Genomic DNA, 16,500 nt, shown 5'->3' with positions numbered 1-16,500 from the left:
CGAAAATGTCCACCACCGCCTTGAAGACATGCCTGCACACGTCGCTGCATACTGTTGAACGCGCAATGGAGGGCTGCTGGAGTTATATGTTAATGTGCCGGGTGATGGCTATTTGCAGCTGCTTCAGTGTGTGAGGAATTGTTCTCCTACACCCGCCTTTCGAGTACACCCTACAGACGTCATCAGGCGAACTACAGGTCTCGCGCTATCATATCGAACGGGAAACTGCGATGTCATTCGCAGTTGTCATCATATTTTTTTTGTCTATCTTCTCACAGCAGTGTTACTTTTCGGACACCCTGTTTGTTTGTTTACGATACTATCGTACTATCGAAACACTCGAACAGTTATGCAAAAGGATAGAAAGTTGGGCTAGTTGGTACGGTAACATGATCTTGCATTGTAACGCGAAATGACATAGACACAGACTAGACAGGACGATCGCTCGTCCTGTCTACTTTTAGTCTGTGTCCGTGTCACTTCGCGCTAAAATCCAAGATCATGTTACTCGAACAGTTACCTCACCATGCAATTGAACTTACGAATTCGTCGCTGCTGCTCAAAGAGATGTGACTACTCGAGCTATGTTGTAGCGTTGTGTTCACCCTGTGCACGCCTTGCAAACGCTCCTTCGACTCTCTATTCCGAATCCACTTCCAGGGATTTAGCCGGGATCTTAGTCAGCGACTTCGTTTAAAGCGCAGGACACCATGTTGAGCAGCTGGGAAACCGCTGTCGTTGGCGGGCCATGAGCATCGCCACTTTGATAACCGACCCTAGACTGGTCGTAATTCGTATGACTGCAGTGAGGCAGTATGCGTCTGTGCACGTCGGAATGTTTTCGAGCGATTTACATATTCCTTTAAACGCGTGTCGAGGACGTGCCTACGTCGCGCGCGATGCGTCAGTACTGCGCATTTTTTTTTTTCACTTTATTTTTCTTTATTTGCCCTTGTACACTTCCAAGGTCACATTTAAATCGCACGTGTCACTCAAGCTTGCAGAGAACCGGGCTCCCACATAAATGTTTACTACCGAAGTACACCGTCCACCACTGAGCTGTCGAAGGACTACAGAGAGGAGCAATAAAAATATTCTACCGCAAAATTCAGGGGTAGGACAACGCGCAGTCGCGCACACCGTTAAAGGAAAGATCAGACTAGCACTTCAGTACAGATTACAACTCACTTTTTTGCCACGAAGGCCTCTGTAATTATTTTTTGCCCTTGAAGGTTACCTAACGCATTGCGCGAATCCCCCCCCCCCCTTTACTTTCTTGCTGTGAAGTCGATAAACTGAAGTTATATATTAGATTGAATACTAAGTTAGGCGTTTAATGTAACGGTGGATCGTACTGTATATTTATGGGCAGCGCCTTCGAGATCGTAACGCTCACTCCTGCACAGGCACACTTCATATAGAAAGGCTCAGTTAACCTGGCACGCTTCCGCCAACAGCCGTAAATTCAATTGTGTAGACGAATAATCTTACCCACAGAGCATAAGTCGCGCCCGCGAAGGCACACTAACAGCAAGGATTCAACAAATAATTTTATTACAGTAGCAGTTATATGTAGACACCGTGCGCGCCGTCGGTGCCGCCGCCGCCGTGCCGTCATGCTATCGACGACGCATGCGCGGTCCGTAGGTGGACAGCTGGAAGGTTTCCAGAGACGCGAGAGACACACGATGCGTTCGAACAGTTTTGGGCTACAAAAAAAAGACGAAGCCAAGGAGAGGTGTACACGCTCATGTTCTGCTCAGTAGGCTCTGCGCCGGCGCGCCAGCTGCTAGGGCAGCGCTCTGGCTTCCGCGGCTGGCATGGGCTTTACACTCTTTAAAAGAAGTTTGCACCCTTTGGGGCTTATCAATTGACCCCTAACAACAATCGTCATCTATCTTCCCCGCATCTCATTTTTTTGTTCTTTGCAAATTGGCGCACGCTGCTGGAGGAAGCCGCAAAAGAGAGTGCAAGAGCACTACAGCCATAAGCACGTTAAAGAACGTTAAAGCACGTTAAAGATGGTTAAAATCAGTCCGGAGTTCCCCACTACGGTGTCCCTCATAACCCAGTGCACAGTTTAGAGACGTTAAATCTGAGAAGTTTTTTTCTTCTTGAGGCTCACGTATAGAGTCGCCTATAACGCAGATATGGCGTCGTACAGCTTTCTCGAATCCACCTCCAAACATAACTTCGTTAATTTTCCAATATCCCTTGTCGTGATCCAGTCGCAGTGACCTTCAACTATGCCCTCTTTGTCTGTGAATTTCGTCTGTGCATTTTTGTCGGTCCCTGTTCCTTTACAGTCAATAAAGCTTGTCTACACACGATGAAGATGTTTCATTCGGACAAAAGCAGCTTCAAATCTGCATCATCATCATTACCAGCAGCATACTTTTTTGTGTTCACACCAGGACAGAGGACTGTCCCGGCGATTTCCAGTTGCCCCTGTCATGTGACCCCATCTCCTGCCTGCAAATTTGCCATTTTTCAACACACCACCAATTTCTCTGGCGTCCTCAACTCAGCTTCCCTTCTCTTGGCACCCATTCTGTAACTTTGAGAGGCCACTAATTACCTGCCCTGTGCGCATTACATAGCCTGTCCAACCTGATTTTCTTCATCTCAGCGCCAATTATAAGACGTCGACTATCCCCGTCTGTTATCTAATCCACACCGCTATCTTCCTGTCTCTGAACGTCAGGCTCAGCATTTTCCCCTTACACCACTTGTTGCATGGTTTTTAGTATTCTCAACCTTCTTAGTTAACGTGCCAAGATTCCGTCCGTTATGTTAATACCGGTGGAATGCGATTACTGTATTCACTTTTCAATGTTATTCCTAAGCTGCCGGTCATGACTTGAATGACCATGAGCGTCGAATGTCGGCGGGTATAGAACAGCGAGTCGGTTCATGGACCGCGCAGATATGCCTTGCCTGCCTGTCCACCATCTCTGCGGCCGTACTGCTCCACCCTCTGGCCAGCATCACTCACGGCGGCAGCACGCGATGGACCTCGGACATTGGAGGCACATTCGGGTCACGCAGGATGACTCCGCTCCGCTTCAGGTACGCAGGCCTCTCAACGTCGTACGAGCAGCGATTCACGGAGGAAGTGACCTATAGGAGAGAGTATTGCGTCACGCAGCCAGCGCTCTTAAGCCTATTCGAAATCAAACAGTTCCGAAATGAATGACGGACAAGGAACTCGCACAGCACGGCTTCTGACTCACAACTGTATGTTCACCTCAGAGAGCCCTACTCTGCTGTCAAGAATTCCGCATGCTCAAATCTGGCCACACGTTGCAAATCTTTCCACAGCGATTCTTTCCTTCAGGAAACCAAGGTTCTGTTTCGAAATGAGAACAAAACTACTCCCAGAAGTCGACAAAGCATGTCGGTCATGCTGCACAACAAAGTATAATTCATGACTGACATGGTTTCCGATGTGCCTTGCATGTCATGCCCCATCTGCATTTGTACTTGTGTATATAATCTTGTCAGCGTACTAAAACATTCAGTTCTGAGTCAGCGCCCGTGTTGTCTGAATCTTTGTCCTTTGTCCATTTCGCACCACCTCGCCCAGCTTGCTGTTTCGATCCATTATGCTTCTCAAGCCGTCATCTTGTAAAGCAATCCGTTCAACTTTGTCTCGCTAAGGATGTCGACCCAACACGTTACCTTGTACTCGGTGGAGTCGGGCCTAGCTGCAGTGTGGGCTTGGTTCAAGGTAGGTTTTAATCGACGCGCACTCGTTCGGGTCCTTTGCCATCGGTAGCGCAGGCGCCAATCGTCGCCTCCGGCTCTCGAGCTCTACATCCAACCTGCGCGCGCTGCAATGAACAGTTCACTTATTGAAGTTTTACAGAATACCCCCTTGCGTGACTGCGGCGTTCTGAAAGAACCAGGAGATTGTGCTCCGCTGAATGAGTCGATTTCGATCAGCCGCCAAACCAGGGTTAGCGAAGAGACGCTGCAGAAGCTTCAGCGCCCTACTAAAGCGCACTGTTTCCTCCACCCGCTAGGTGGCTACGTTTTGTTACGGAGCTGCTGCTAGAATACGAAGTTTCAACGCCGGTCGCCTTGAAATGCAATGACTTCCTTTTCCTATTAGTTCTACAAAATAACTTATGGTGGAGCTTTGTTAAATGGTTGCGATAGTAGGATACAACTTAAAAGATAAACAACAGTTGGCAACCAAGGCATACGGACCGCGCGGTATTGCGTTAATCCGCCAGCCAACCACAGAAGCAAACAAAATCGTCGTCATGCGACGTTTTCAAAATGGCGTCGTACTTGATACCTACGGAGCGCCTGCTGTTCTTGGAGAGCCTTTCATCGGCGGAAGCATTGAGGTGTGCAACAGACATGCACAAAGTGCACGAAGTGTGAGCATTTCGCTCTTCAAAAGTCCGCGGTACAATTCATTTCACTGCTGAACCCGTTTTACTCATGAAACTTCAATGCCAACTGTAGTGACGCTTGGCACTAGATAGTTGCAGCGCAGCAAGCGTTTTATTTGACGTAGTAGTTCCGCGGAAACCCGCAAGGTGGAGAGAAGAAATGAATAAAGGGAAAATCAGACATCAGCTCAATCAGCTCAATAAAGAATTAAGCTTTCACCGTTCCACTGTAATAGACGACTGAGAACGTATAAAATTACGAGCTTATAATTTCATTTTGTGGTTACTGCCTTACTTAGGTAAGAAGGAAAGTTTGAAGTACGACCTATTTGCAGCCTCGCGGAGGAGCAATGGCTGGCAGTTATGAGGGCGTGGGCGGGGCTTCACTGCACGCTTATAGCAAGCAACTCGACTAGCCCCAAGTCCCATATACGGCATGCGAACAGCGAGAAAACGCACGAAAAAAGAAACACGAAAAAACAAGAAACATGGTTATCAGACGTACACGGTTGTCAGAATGTACTATTATTGGCGCCGTCCAACACAGCGCAAAAAGCTCGTAATTTTATTGCGATAGCAATGACATGCACACTCTAGGAGCATCTCTGTCGTCGGCGTCGCCATGGTGCTCCGTATAAAGTCCAATGGCGATAAAATCGTCGTCTCGCACCGTACGCTGCATGTGCGAGTGAAAGAGTGCAAGGGTGTCCCGGCGATCGCGGCTCAATTTTGTGCACACGACGGATGGAAGCGGGAGGAAGCGCGCCGCCTTTCGTCGCGTCGGGGAGATGGCGGGGGGGGGGGGGGGGGGGGAGGGCTTCGCGTTCTACTGCGGCCGCTACTGTTTTGGCGGCTTCTGTTCTTCTGTTCTACGTTCTACTGTTTTGGCGACTTCTGTTCTACTGTTTTGTTCTTCTGTTCTACGTTGTACTGTTTTGGCGACTTCTGTTCTACTGTTTCGTTCTTCTGTTCTACGTTCTACTGTTTTGGCGGCTTAGTTCACGTTGATGCGAGTGGCCGCAGGAAGGTCAATTTACTCGCTGCTGCTGCCGCGCCTATTCGCTCCGGTGTTTTGACAGCGAGTTCCCGCAGTCATCGAGTGAGATGTGTTAATGTTTGCAATTACCACCATGCTTGTTAATTTAGTTAGTATGCCTATGTTTACCACTTTACACGGCCGATAAAACTACTATCCTTACTTCGTATAGCGGTCCCCTAATTTGCTATCACAATCGATGTTTCGCCTTTCGAGCGAAACTGCGACTTTTTGTGACGTTGTTTTAGATGCGTCAGTGAGCATGCTCTTCTATTTCAAGCAAGGGAACTTAACAACAACGATTGCCGCTTTCGTCAGGGAGTTTTAGAAATAAAGGACTTCATCGCTATCTGCCAGGCATACTATATATATATATATATATATATATATATATATATATATATACTAAAACGAACTGCGGAAAAAAAAAAACAAATACCGCGTAGGCATAGGCGAGATATGGGCTGCATCTATAGAGAGGGTTAAAAAAAGTGCACCGAACTGGCTTAACGTTATCGCTCCCTACCCATATATATATACCTACCCATACTTTTTTTAACCCTCTCTATAGATGCAGCCCATATCTCGCCTATGCCTACGCGGTATTTGTTTTTTTTTCCGCAGTTCGTTTTAGCATTTCAGCATTGTTGAAAGAAATAAACCAGCAGGGAGCGTTATGTCACGCCGATGGCCTCGGCAAGCTGACTCACCCCGTGAACCCATTCCCTCCGTTTTTCCCTCACAGTTTCGGCCCGGCACGTGACCTCCGAGATTCACCGTATACTGGCCGAGAATGGCGCTTTGAATTTGCAAAAAACGCGCGCCTGCGTGGGCTCATTTGGCTCACTCGTAGCCGCCTTGCAGACATAGTTTCGTACTTTATTTGAGCGCGGTAGCATTAAGGGCACCGTGTCGCAAAAAAGAAAACAACGCGCAGGCGTCCCACGCTATTCCGAACCGCGCATATCAAACCACGAAGGCCCTCCGTGTAGCGCAAAGAAGTTACTGAACTAACTGAATTTCTCAATGTAAAATACGCAGAAATAGTAAAGTACGACTTACGCACAACATACAGACATGATAGCGTCGGACTGTAATTTGAACATACGAGAAAACATAATACTGATGCGGGGAAACTCAAACATAAACCCCTTTTAACGGGATAGGGTTTTCCATTTGAGGTATGTTTTAGTAGGAGCGGCGCGGCCCCCTCGGTTCCCTTGCGCACCATCGAAAAAATTGGCACTGGCTTAGCTCGGCTATGCCAGGATATACATAGCGAAAGCTAAGGCGTAGCATGTTTAGCCTTGGTTAATCTTGATTGCAAGTCCAGGTTAGTCTGGTTGTCTAGCTATGTTGCGGCGTTTAGCCAGTCGTTCCGCGCGCTGTACGTCTGTTTCCTGGGCGATTAGTTTCCTCTTCATCTGGTTCCGATGTCGATTCCAGGCCTCCTCCCGCTTATCAGAATTGTCGCCGTCCATACTGCCGCCTCAATTGTAGTTGCGGCGCACGCGAACTCTCCTTTTCAATCCTCCGCCAGAGAGGGGCGAAATTTTCTTGGCTGCTCTTCCCGGACTTGGTTGACCGTCGCATGCTGTTGAGTGCTGCTGTTTCCAAGAACGGTTTCCAGCAGAAAACATGAAATCTGCGGTTCCTTTCTTTAGATTACAATATAGTCCGTGTTTAGTCAGAGGAGACGGCATCACGATCGGTGACGTCACGGCGTTCTGGTGCGGGAATCTTAAGGCAGCTTCGGCCACCCGTCTTCCGTTTTTGCGTCTTTTTCGAGCTTCTACCAAGTGCCTTCTCGCAGTAAGAGTGGGCTTTTTCGGTAGTGTACGTGGAAGGGTTATTTACAAACACAGCACAAGTCTTCCTTTTTTTTCTGTTTAATGCCCCTTAAGTAAAGGCTTTACGAAAGCATATCGCTTCACATAGATCCCACTGCGCGCCTTGGATCTGCATAAATGTTAATGTCTCTTTCTTCCTTGTCTCGCAGCCACTACGGAGACGACCGCGGTTCCGCGATCGAGCTGGAACCCCTGACGGGAGAACCGTCGACGAATGCCGGCTGCCTCGCCGAACGCGAGACGGACAGTGATTGAAAAAATAGACTGCTGCATTCTGACGTCACATTGCAGTGGTGGCTGTGCTGAAACCACCTTCGCAATGTTGCGAGCCCCGTGGAAGGTTGGGGCACCTGATCTTCTTACGCTGTTTTGCTCGCTCACTATTGCCGTGTTTGTTCATCGGTTGTGCGGTTTGTTCAGGAATTCTCGCCACGTTTGAAGTAAAAAGCAGTTAAAAGTGAAAGCTTCGCGTGCCTCCTTCGCATCCCCGAGCACGGTATGCCGCGTCTTTCACGTAACTAAGACCGAAATTTAATTTAGAATGTTGCATTTTAAGCAGTTATAACATCTGTACCTTTGCATAACTAACTGCAATAATCTAACTGATAGCCCGATTAACTAAAGAATGCTACGAACAATATGACGTTGGTCTCCTAAAGAGAACCCCTTTATTTAGATGATTTGGTTCGTCACGTGACACGCAAGGTATACTGCACGTGATAAATAGCCCGATTAACTAAAGAATGCTACGAACAATATGACGTTGTTCTCCTAAAGAGAACCACTTTATTTAGACGATTTGGTTCAAGTCACGTGACACGCAAAGCATAAGCACTCCGAGAGAGACTAGAATTTTTCTTCCTCATTAAAGATTATGCTTCCGAGAGACTGAAAATGTTCGCTTTGACTCAATTCTGTTTCAGTGAAGGGCCACTAAAAAAAACACCAGGTCGCTTCAGGTTGACCCAGCGCGAGTAATCGCAACACAACAGAGGACAAAATAGCTAAAAGAACATAACGGATGCTAATACGGAACAGTCCATATGTAAGCTATATGTAAAGAATTTTGTATACAGTATTCTTTCAAGAGTACCTTTTTTTTGTTCACTTCACCGTAAAAATGCAATTATTGTTGATTGTTAGTGGACAAAAATAAAGGCCAGACGTATACTAAATTTCGCGCCACACCCCATCGCCGTTGAGCTACTCTCATGCCACTGAGTAGAATACACTCGTATATCATGGTCGTAGTGACACAGTCAACTTTCTTTAAACTTGCGAATTTCGGCATTCGGTTCGTCTAGGATAAGCCGTAGTCTATACCTCGTAAGTAATTAGCCAGACCCTAGCAGGCGCCCTCAAAATCCATGACGTCACCGTCACCTGGTGCGCGAACTTCAAGGCTGCGTCCACAGTTGGTTTATCAAGGCTCCCTATGCAGTGGAAACCGATTTGTGCCCTTAAGGGTACTTTTTGTCTAAAACTCACATGTTACACCATATGCGGGTGTAAGGGTGGGAGTCATAGACCAATTTGCACCCTTAAAGGTGCTCTCAGTTCTATAGCTCGCACATTTACACCTTTGTCGGGTATAATAAGTGAGTTATAGACCAATAACCTTGAGACGCCTTAAGGGTGTAGATAAGGTCGCAGTGAACGGTAAGGGTATACAAGGGCAACTTAATAATAGAGTTCAAACGACTTTTCTCTTTCGCGTTCCTCGAATAAATGTTCTACCGGAAAGCTGCACTGAAATATTTAATTCCAGCGACATTTATGTGACTAATGCATTATTGTATGTTGTGGAATTTTTCTTTAAGCATGTAAGCTTTAATTAATTAATTAATTAATTATGGGGTTTTACGTGCCAAAACCACTTTCTGATTATGAGGCACGCCGTAGTGGAGGACTCCGGAAATTTCGACCACCTGGGGTTCTTTAACGTGCACCTAAATCTAAGTACACGGGTGTTTTCGCATTTCGCCCCCATCGAAATGCGGCCGCCGTGGCCGGGATTCGATCCCGCGACCTCGTGCTCAGCAGCCTAACACCATAGCCACTGAGCAACCACGGCGGGTCATGTAAGCTTTTATTCGGTCACTCCTTAGGTGCGTACAGCTAAGTTTCGGAAACTGCGGTACAGGCAAGTGACGTGGGGCGTTCTACAGTGCTCCTGCAAGAGAAAAGACTACGCCGTCAGGTTCGACGGCGCGCGCAAACACTGCAGTTCATCAACTTCGCTGTGGTAACGGACACGTTGCTTGCCTAATCAAGGCACCCTAACGGAAATATACTCTGAAACTAATACCGCATACACCGTCGTAAAAATCGTGGACGATGTTCAACTGCTTCCGAACCGAAAGTCAACTGAAGGCAACAAACCAGCGGAAACGCAAGTCAATTTCATGCGATCTTTCTCAATGGGCAGCAGACTAAATTGATTTGCTATTCTTATCTTTCCTTTCTTCTTGTTTTTTTTTTTTTGCGTCACTTCAAAAGATGGCTGACACAGCTAGCTGAAGCTCGCATGTTCAGCGTTCGCAGCCATAGTACAGACGCCCGAAAAACGTAAGGAATAAAAGCATAAGTGCACGCCTTCATTCCGCACTGACTGCGTTTTGCTTTCGCTTGCGCACTGTTAGAATCCACGGAGTTGCTGTTTCGTTTATTGTCAACCGAAAAAAAAAAAGCAGGGAGAGAGAAACTCGTGTTTGGAAACGAACGCTCGTTGCAAAACCAACCGACCCCTTGTATTCAACACCGAGAACTGTTTGCGACTTGATAGAACACGCGCTTGCGTATACACGGATAGAGGACTTCCTCCTACGCAGATACCCAAACCTCTCGCGCGCGCGCAATACCTTCGTCATGGGATCTCTACCGGGGGACTCCCTCTGAAAAACGTAATGAATGCGCATGTGTTTATTCAATACATCCTTTATTTTATTACCGCCGCAATCGTTTATCTTTTTTTTTTCCGAAGTTCCCGTACATGCCAAAACCAAACGCTTCGGCGTAGCGGCTTAGCCGAGCTCGCGCAGGTGGTCATTTTAATTGACCCGCGCTCTCACGCGGTCGATGTCACCCCACGAGGAAGTCCGTATCGCACGTTACACAATTTTTCCTTCTGAAATCGCGCGAAACGCGCGAGTTGAAGCGGACATGCGCTCGAAGGTGATGACGAAGTGCGCCGTAAGAAAATAGTGCTTTCTTTCGACGTCGATAAAATCGGACCGCAGAGAGCATTGCGCTGCGTTTTGCTTCTTTCTTGGTTATGATAACGCGCACACACTGAAAGGATGCGAGTAGTTGTTAGGTTGAAGTTTTGAGGTCTTTTTAGAGAAAATTGGGGATTTTTTTTAAATATTATTATTTTTTTCCGGTATGCAATGAAGTATATATTACACGTAGGAGGCGGGGATGGGGGGTTGGGGGCTGTTGATCGCTGCATAAAGGCAACAAGGGTAAGAAAGACAAATCCACTTATTAAACGTGTTCCAGCGTTAAGGAAGGCTTGGCGTAATTCTCGAAGGATTTGCAAGGTATGACAGCTGACGTCGAATTTCCATGCGTACGTTTCGTGAGTGTAATCATTTGTGCAGGTAAAGGTAGTCGCTGTTCGGTGTCCGTGCCGTGCGCACATCGATCGTGTTTGCATTTGAACCATCCTTAGCGCTGCAACCATGTTTCACGATGCCAGTAACCAACTAGATCTGCTTTCAGCGTTATAGTAACGAGTCTCCTTGTCGAAACGTTGGTTCTATAGGATTTCTCCCGAAGGTCGTGATTGAAACCCGGCGGTCAGTGAGCATTGCTCCCTGCGAAGCGTGCTCAGAAGGACTACTTAGTTCGTTCCTTTCTTTCGCATTCTTTCTTTTTTTTTCCATCTGTCCTTTCCCCATCTTTCTAATCATCTCAATAAAAACCGATTCTGATTCTGATTCTGATTCTGATCCCCTAACCGGCTAAGGCCTTGGTTAACCTTCCTGCATTCGCCTCGATCTCCTTCTTGGGATGCAAAGCAGCGCGCGGCGCAGAAGATGCCTTAAGAATCAGAACATTTCATCCTTCGCTACTCGACAGTTGTACCTAATTACATGGCTTGAATTACACTGCACGCCACAGCGCCCCCTCATTTCGCAAGCATGCAACTTGCCCCTATAGGTAGAGCTAAATAATATCGGTGTCGTAGAGAGCTAGCGCTAAAGCGCCGCTGAAATTTTAACACTAGAAGCATGTGAACAACATGAAAGCGGTCATATTTCCTGTGGATGGCCTTTGAGTTTGGTTGGTTGGGGTGAATGTTGGCGTTGTTTACAACATGCATGGAGGAGAGAATTTATTTATTTATTTATTTATTTATTTATTTATTTATTTATTTATTTATTTATTTATTTATTTATTTATTCAGTTACCTCACAGGCTCCCGAAGGAGTATTGCATGAGGGGGGATACAGGGAATCGGCAAGAAAGAAAGAAGTAAAAAGAAATTATACATTGTTAGCGAGTAAACATGAAAGAACAAATATCTAACAATATAAATAACGCGATAAATGAAACAAAACGACTGTGTGAAGTAGCAAAAAGAAGGAGTACCAAGAAATTATACAAATGGTAGCTGGTGAAGATGAAAGAACAAGCCTCTAACAATGTTAAAGCAATACAAAACAAACATTCAGACAAAACAAACAGAGAAAACTATGCAACTTCGCAAAAAGTATTTACTTAGGTGCGCAGTATGGCTTAGTTGCAATTAATTATGGAAATAATATGCATAAGCGTGCTTTGAAGGGTACAGGGTCAACAATGTCAACTATGTCGTTTGGTAGATTATTCCAATGCTGAATGGCACGTGGTAACGCGGAAGAATTGAAAGCATTGGTTCGGCCAAATATACACTGAAAACTGAGATGTTTATGCAGACGCCGAGATGTACGAGATGGACGAGTGAGCGGCAGGGTGGACGGGCGCGTGCTATGGACTATTTTGTGAAATAGACAAAGCAATGCTATGGTTCTCCGTGATTCAAAAGATGAGAGGGATAAAGGTGACTTAACGCTAGTCACGCTAGAGTAGCGGTGATAATCTCGGACAATGAAGCGGGCGGCGCGGTTTCGGACTGATTCGAGAGTCGCGTTTAGGTAAGCTTGATGAGGTGACTAGATAGGGGCCGCGAATTCCAGTTGTGGCCTTACGAAAGTCTGATAGGCGATTTGTCTGGTGAGGGCAGGAGCATCGCACAGGTTACGTTTAAGATAACCGAGCGTACGTGAGTCTTTAACAGCTTTTCGATGTGCGCAGACCATGACAGGTTAGGTGTAAGGAAAATGCCGAGGTACTTGTATGAGTTGGTCCGTGTGACGGGGTTCTTATAAAGTGAATAATCGAAAGCGGAAAATGTTTTTTTTTTTTTTGCGGGTGAATATTAATAGTTTGCATTTATCAGTGTTTAGGGTCATTTGCCAAGAGGACCACACGTTAGTAATACGGTCAAGACCTCGTCAAGATCGGAAGGTGAGCAGATTTGACGATAGATCACACAATCGTCTGCGAACAAGCGAATGGATGACATTATTTCAGGTGACAGATCGTTATTATAGATCAGAAAAAGTAATGGTCCGAGTACGCTTCCTTGTGGTACACCAGATGTTACATCGCTGGTACTGGAAATAAAGTTATCGACGACGGTGAATTGCTTACGGAATGACTAGAAATTTCTTATCCAAGATACTGTTAGGGAATCCATGTTTAAGCATGAAAGTTTAGCTATGAAACGGCAATGAGCAACGCGATCGGAAGCCTTCGCGAAGTCTATGAAAATGGAATCTGTCTGTGGGCCCTTATCCATGTTTAGGAAAATATCCGTAGTCAATTCGAATAGTTGCGTTTCACATGATAGTCCTTTTCTAAAACCATGCTGATGTTTAAAAAGAACCTGTTAGTTTCCAAGTGATTTGCTACCTTTGAAAAGATTATGTGTTCTAGTAACTTATCGGGAACGCTTGTTAGTGATATTGGGCGGCAATAGTTAACAGCGCTTTTATCGCCAGACTTCAAAAAAGGTATAACTTACCGACCTTCCAGTCATATGGAACTTCCGCTAATGAGAGGGACTGTTGAAACAAGCAAGAAAGGACTGTGCTAGATTGTACTACTGTATATTTTAAGATTTTTGAGTTTATACCGTCCATGCCGGAAGACGTTGACATCTTAAGGTTGTTGATCAGCTGAGCAACACCAGTGGTTGTTATATTGATTGGGGCCATGTATGGATAATCGAGTTCGATGCGTGTTGGTATTTTCGAATGGTCTTCGTTTGTAAATACTGCCGTGAAGTAATTGTTAAAAATAGATGCTGAAAGCTCTCGTGCAATCGGCAAGCCAGAACTATCAAGTATTTGTGAAATGTCGGAATATAACGGGAGAGATCGCTTTCCAAAATTTTTTGGGGTTGTTTTTAAGCGGCGATTGCAGATCGCAAGAGAAATACTTTTGCTTGGCTTGACGCAGTACATTACAGAAGGCTACATCACAAGACTTATGTTTGCTCCAAGATACAGACGTGTCCACACGTTTGGCAGTCCTGTAAGGACGCTTCTTTTTATTTTTTAGAGTGCGAATAGCTTTACTGAACCATGGTTTCGATGAGTTAACGCGAAATGAAACCTTTGGTATATGCGCATGTACTAATTCCATTAACTTTTCTTTGTACAGGCACCAATTCTCGTTAACTGTCCGCTCAGAAAAAGTTGCTAAGAATGACGACGTGAAGCATTCCAAACCATTGTTAGTAGGGCTGACGTTTGCTCTTTTGTAATTAAATACTTGTTTAGTTTTCAGGTGACGTGAGCATGAAGGTGTATGACCTGTGAATTGTATAATAAACTGTGGTCACCGCACCCCATCCGCAAAAGTGATAGTGTTAACCCTCTCGGGCGCGGACGATAGAACAATATCCACAATGTTATTGATACGAGCAGGTTGGTCTGTTAATTGCACAAGTGAAAAATCAAGTGTTAGTTGAACGAACTCACAAGATGCACGTGATTGGCCTCGCAAGTTTTGCCAGTCAATGTCTGGAAAGTTAAAGTCACCAAGAAGAAAAATTTCAGCTTTGTTATATTTGGATCGAATAGGGGTAATGTTATCGTGCAATTCAGAAATGAAATTGTAGGAGCTATCGGGTGGTCTGTAGCACACACCATAAATTGTATTCGATTGGGAAATGATACGCAGACCCACAGAATTTCGAGACTCCAAGGCATCGGCACAAGAAATAACGTGATATGCTTTTTTTATGGCGAGCAATACCCCACCACCTCTTCTGTCGTCCCTATCTCTGCGATAGATAATGTAAACGTTAGAATCGGGTAGAACTTCGCCCTCCGTAATTTCAGAGCTGAGCCAAGTGTCCGTAAGTGCCAATATATCCCATTCACAGTCATCTAAGTATCAGGAAATTTCATTGCGTTTAAGAAGAATGCTACGAATGTTAGTTAACGATATAGATAGGTGTTAGGGCACGATAGGCTCATGTGGTGAATTGGGTTTTTTTATTTAATGCACGTGTTCTCAGTCTACGTCTTTGCTATCGGGGTAGGGGAACTACAGCGGCGGATGCTGCATCGTATGCGTACATATTGTTATCGATTTTTAGTTTATCGAGGGTTAGCTTAAATTGCGCGTTCTTGGTTTTTGCGAAGTCAATCAGTTTGCGCCGAGCGATACTTGTTTGCATAGAAAAATCCTCACGAACAGCAAAATTAGCATTCTTGAACTTGTAGCCTTTTTCTATTACGCGCCGCTTATCCTTAAAAAATGTGAACTTGACTATGACCGTTCTATTCTTCTCATCGTTGTACTAGCCGAGGCGATGCGCGCGGTCTATTTGAGCTGGATCGATAGTGATACCAAGGTGTTGGTCACATACGTCAGTGATTTTTTTTATTCTGATGATGACCATGATTCGCTTTTGTCATCTGCGATGCCAAAGAATAGCAAGTTGCAGTGGCGAAGCCTACTTTTGTGTCTTCACAGCGCGATTGTATTGTTTTTAGCTGTGTGGAAATGCCTTTAGCTATGTTCAGTGATTCGGGCGATGTATTGTTGACCGAACTTTTCATTGAAACAATATTGACTTCTACAGCGCGGAGCCTAGTCGACAACTGCTTTAGCTCGACATCAACTGACGCCTGCCAATTATTTAGTGCTCGCAGGTCATTACGAATCGCGTCCTGGCCGGATTCAATACGTTGCAAAGTCGCGAGAACGTTATCCAGCACATCCGGCCCGGGGTTTGATTCCGTATCACCGGATAGAAGCAGGCGCAACCGAAATATGCATAAAGAAAACAAGTTTTTGTTACGTTTCAGTAACGACAGTAGCTAGGACAGTAGCTATAGGAGATAGATGACGTCCTTCAGGCCGCCTTCGCACACCAACTCTCCGTGAAGCAGTCCCCTTCGTTCTTATATGTTACCAAGTACCTGCGGTCGGTACACTTGGTCCGGGTCCAGTGCGCCTGGTTCCCGGTGGTTTTTAATCGACGCGAGCTGGTTTGAGCCCTATGCCAATCGCCCTACGAACGCTTTCTCCCGGTATGCTAATGCAAATTGGGTCGTTTTGTTGCAACGTATACGGTTAATGTCTTCGTTACGACGTGCGAATGCGGCCGCCGCACTTTTATGTGGTGCTCGTTGCCTTTCCGAACGAGCGTGCGCTGAACGCCGGCGGAGGAATACACCAAAAACCTGCCCTAACATGATCACGTGTTGCGCCGACCTTTTTTTCCTGGCTTCAAGTTAGATCCGCTGACCGAGCCCCCCACCGAGTTGTTTCCTTTCTCCGTGGTTTACAGGCCTACCGGTGTGACGTCACTGCTCAAAGTGCAAAGGCAGTTGTTATCCCAGAGTTACGTTCGTTCAAGATCGCAGCAGGCTTAGACAAACGCGTTGCCATCTGCTTGAGGGCTTGAGATTTGATCCTTGTGCGCTTCACCACGTCGTCTGCGACAAGTGTACCTAAACAAAGTACTTTCTTGGGCGTCGTCAGGCTGCGCAGATGATGCAATGGCACGGATGAGCGCAGCGCGGAGAAATGCGATTCCGGGCCGCCCGTTAGCATGAAGTTAGCTCTTCATCTCGAGCGTATACACATGCACCAGTTCTATATAGGCTTGTAGCTCGCCGCGTAGTGAAACTATGTATTACAC

The sequence above is a fragment of the Dermacentor andersoni genome, chromosome 8, assembly GCF_023375885.2.
Source record: "Dermacentor andersoni chromosome 8, qqDerAnde1_hic_scaffold, whole genome shotgun sequence".
Classification (NCBI taxonomy): domain Eukaryota; kingdom Metazoa; phylum Arthropoda; class Arachnida; order Ixodida; family Ixodidae; genus Dermacentor; species Dermacentor andersoni.
The sequence above is the reverse complement of the archived record's forward strand: the minus strand, read 5'-3'. Positions refer to the sequence as shown.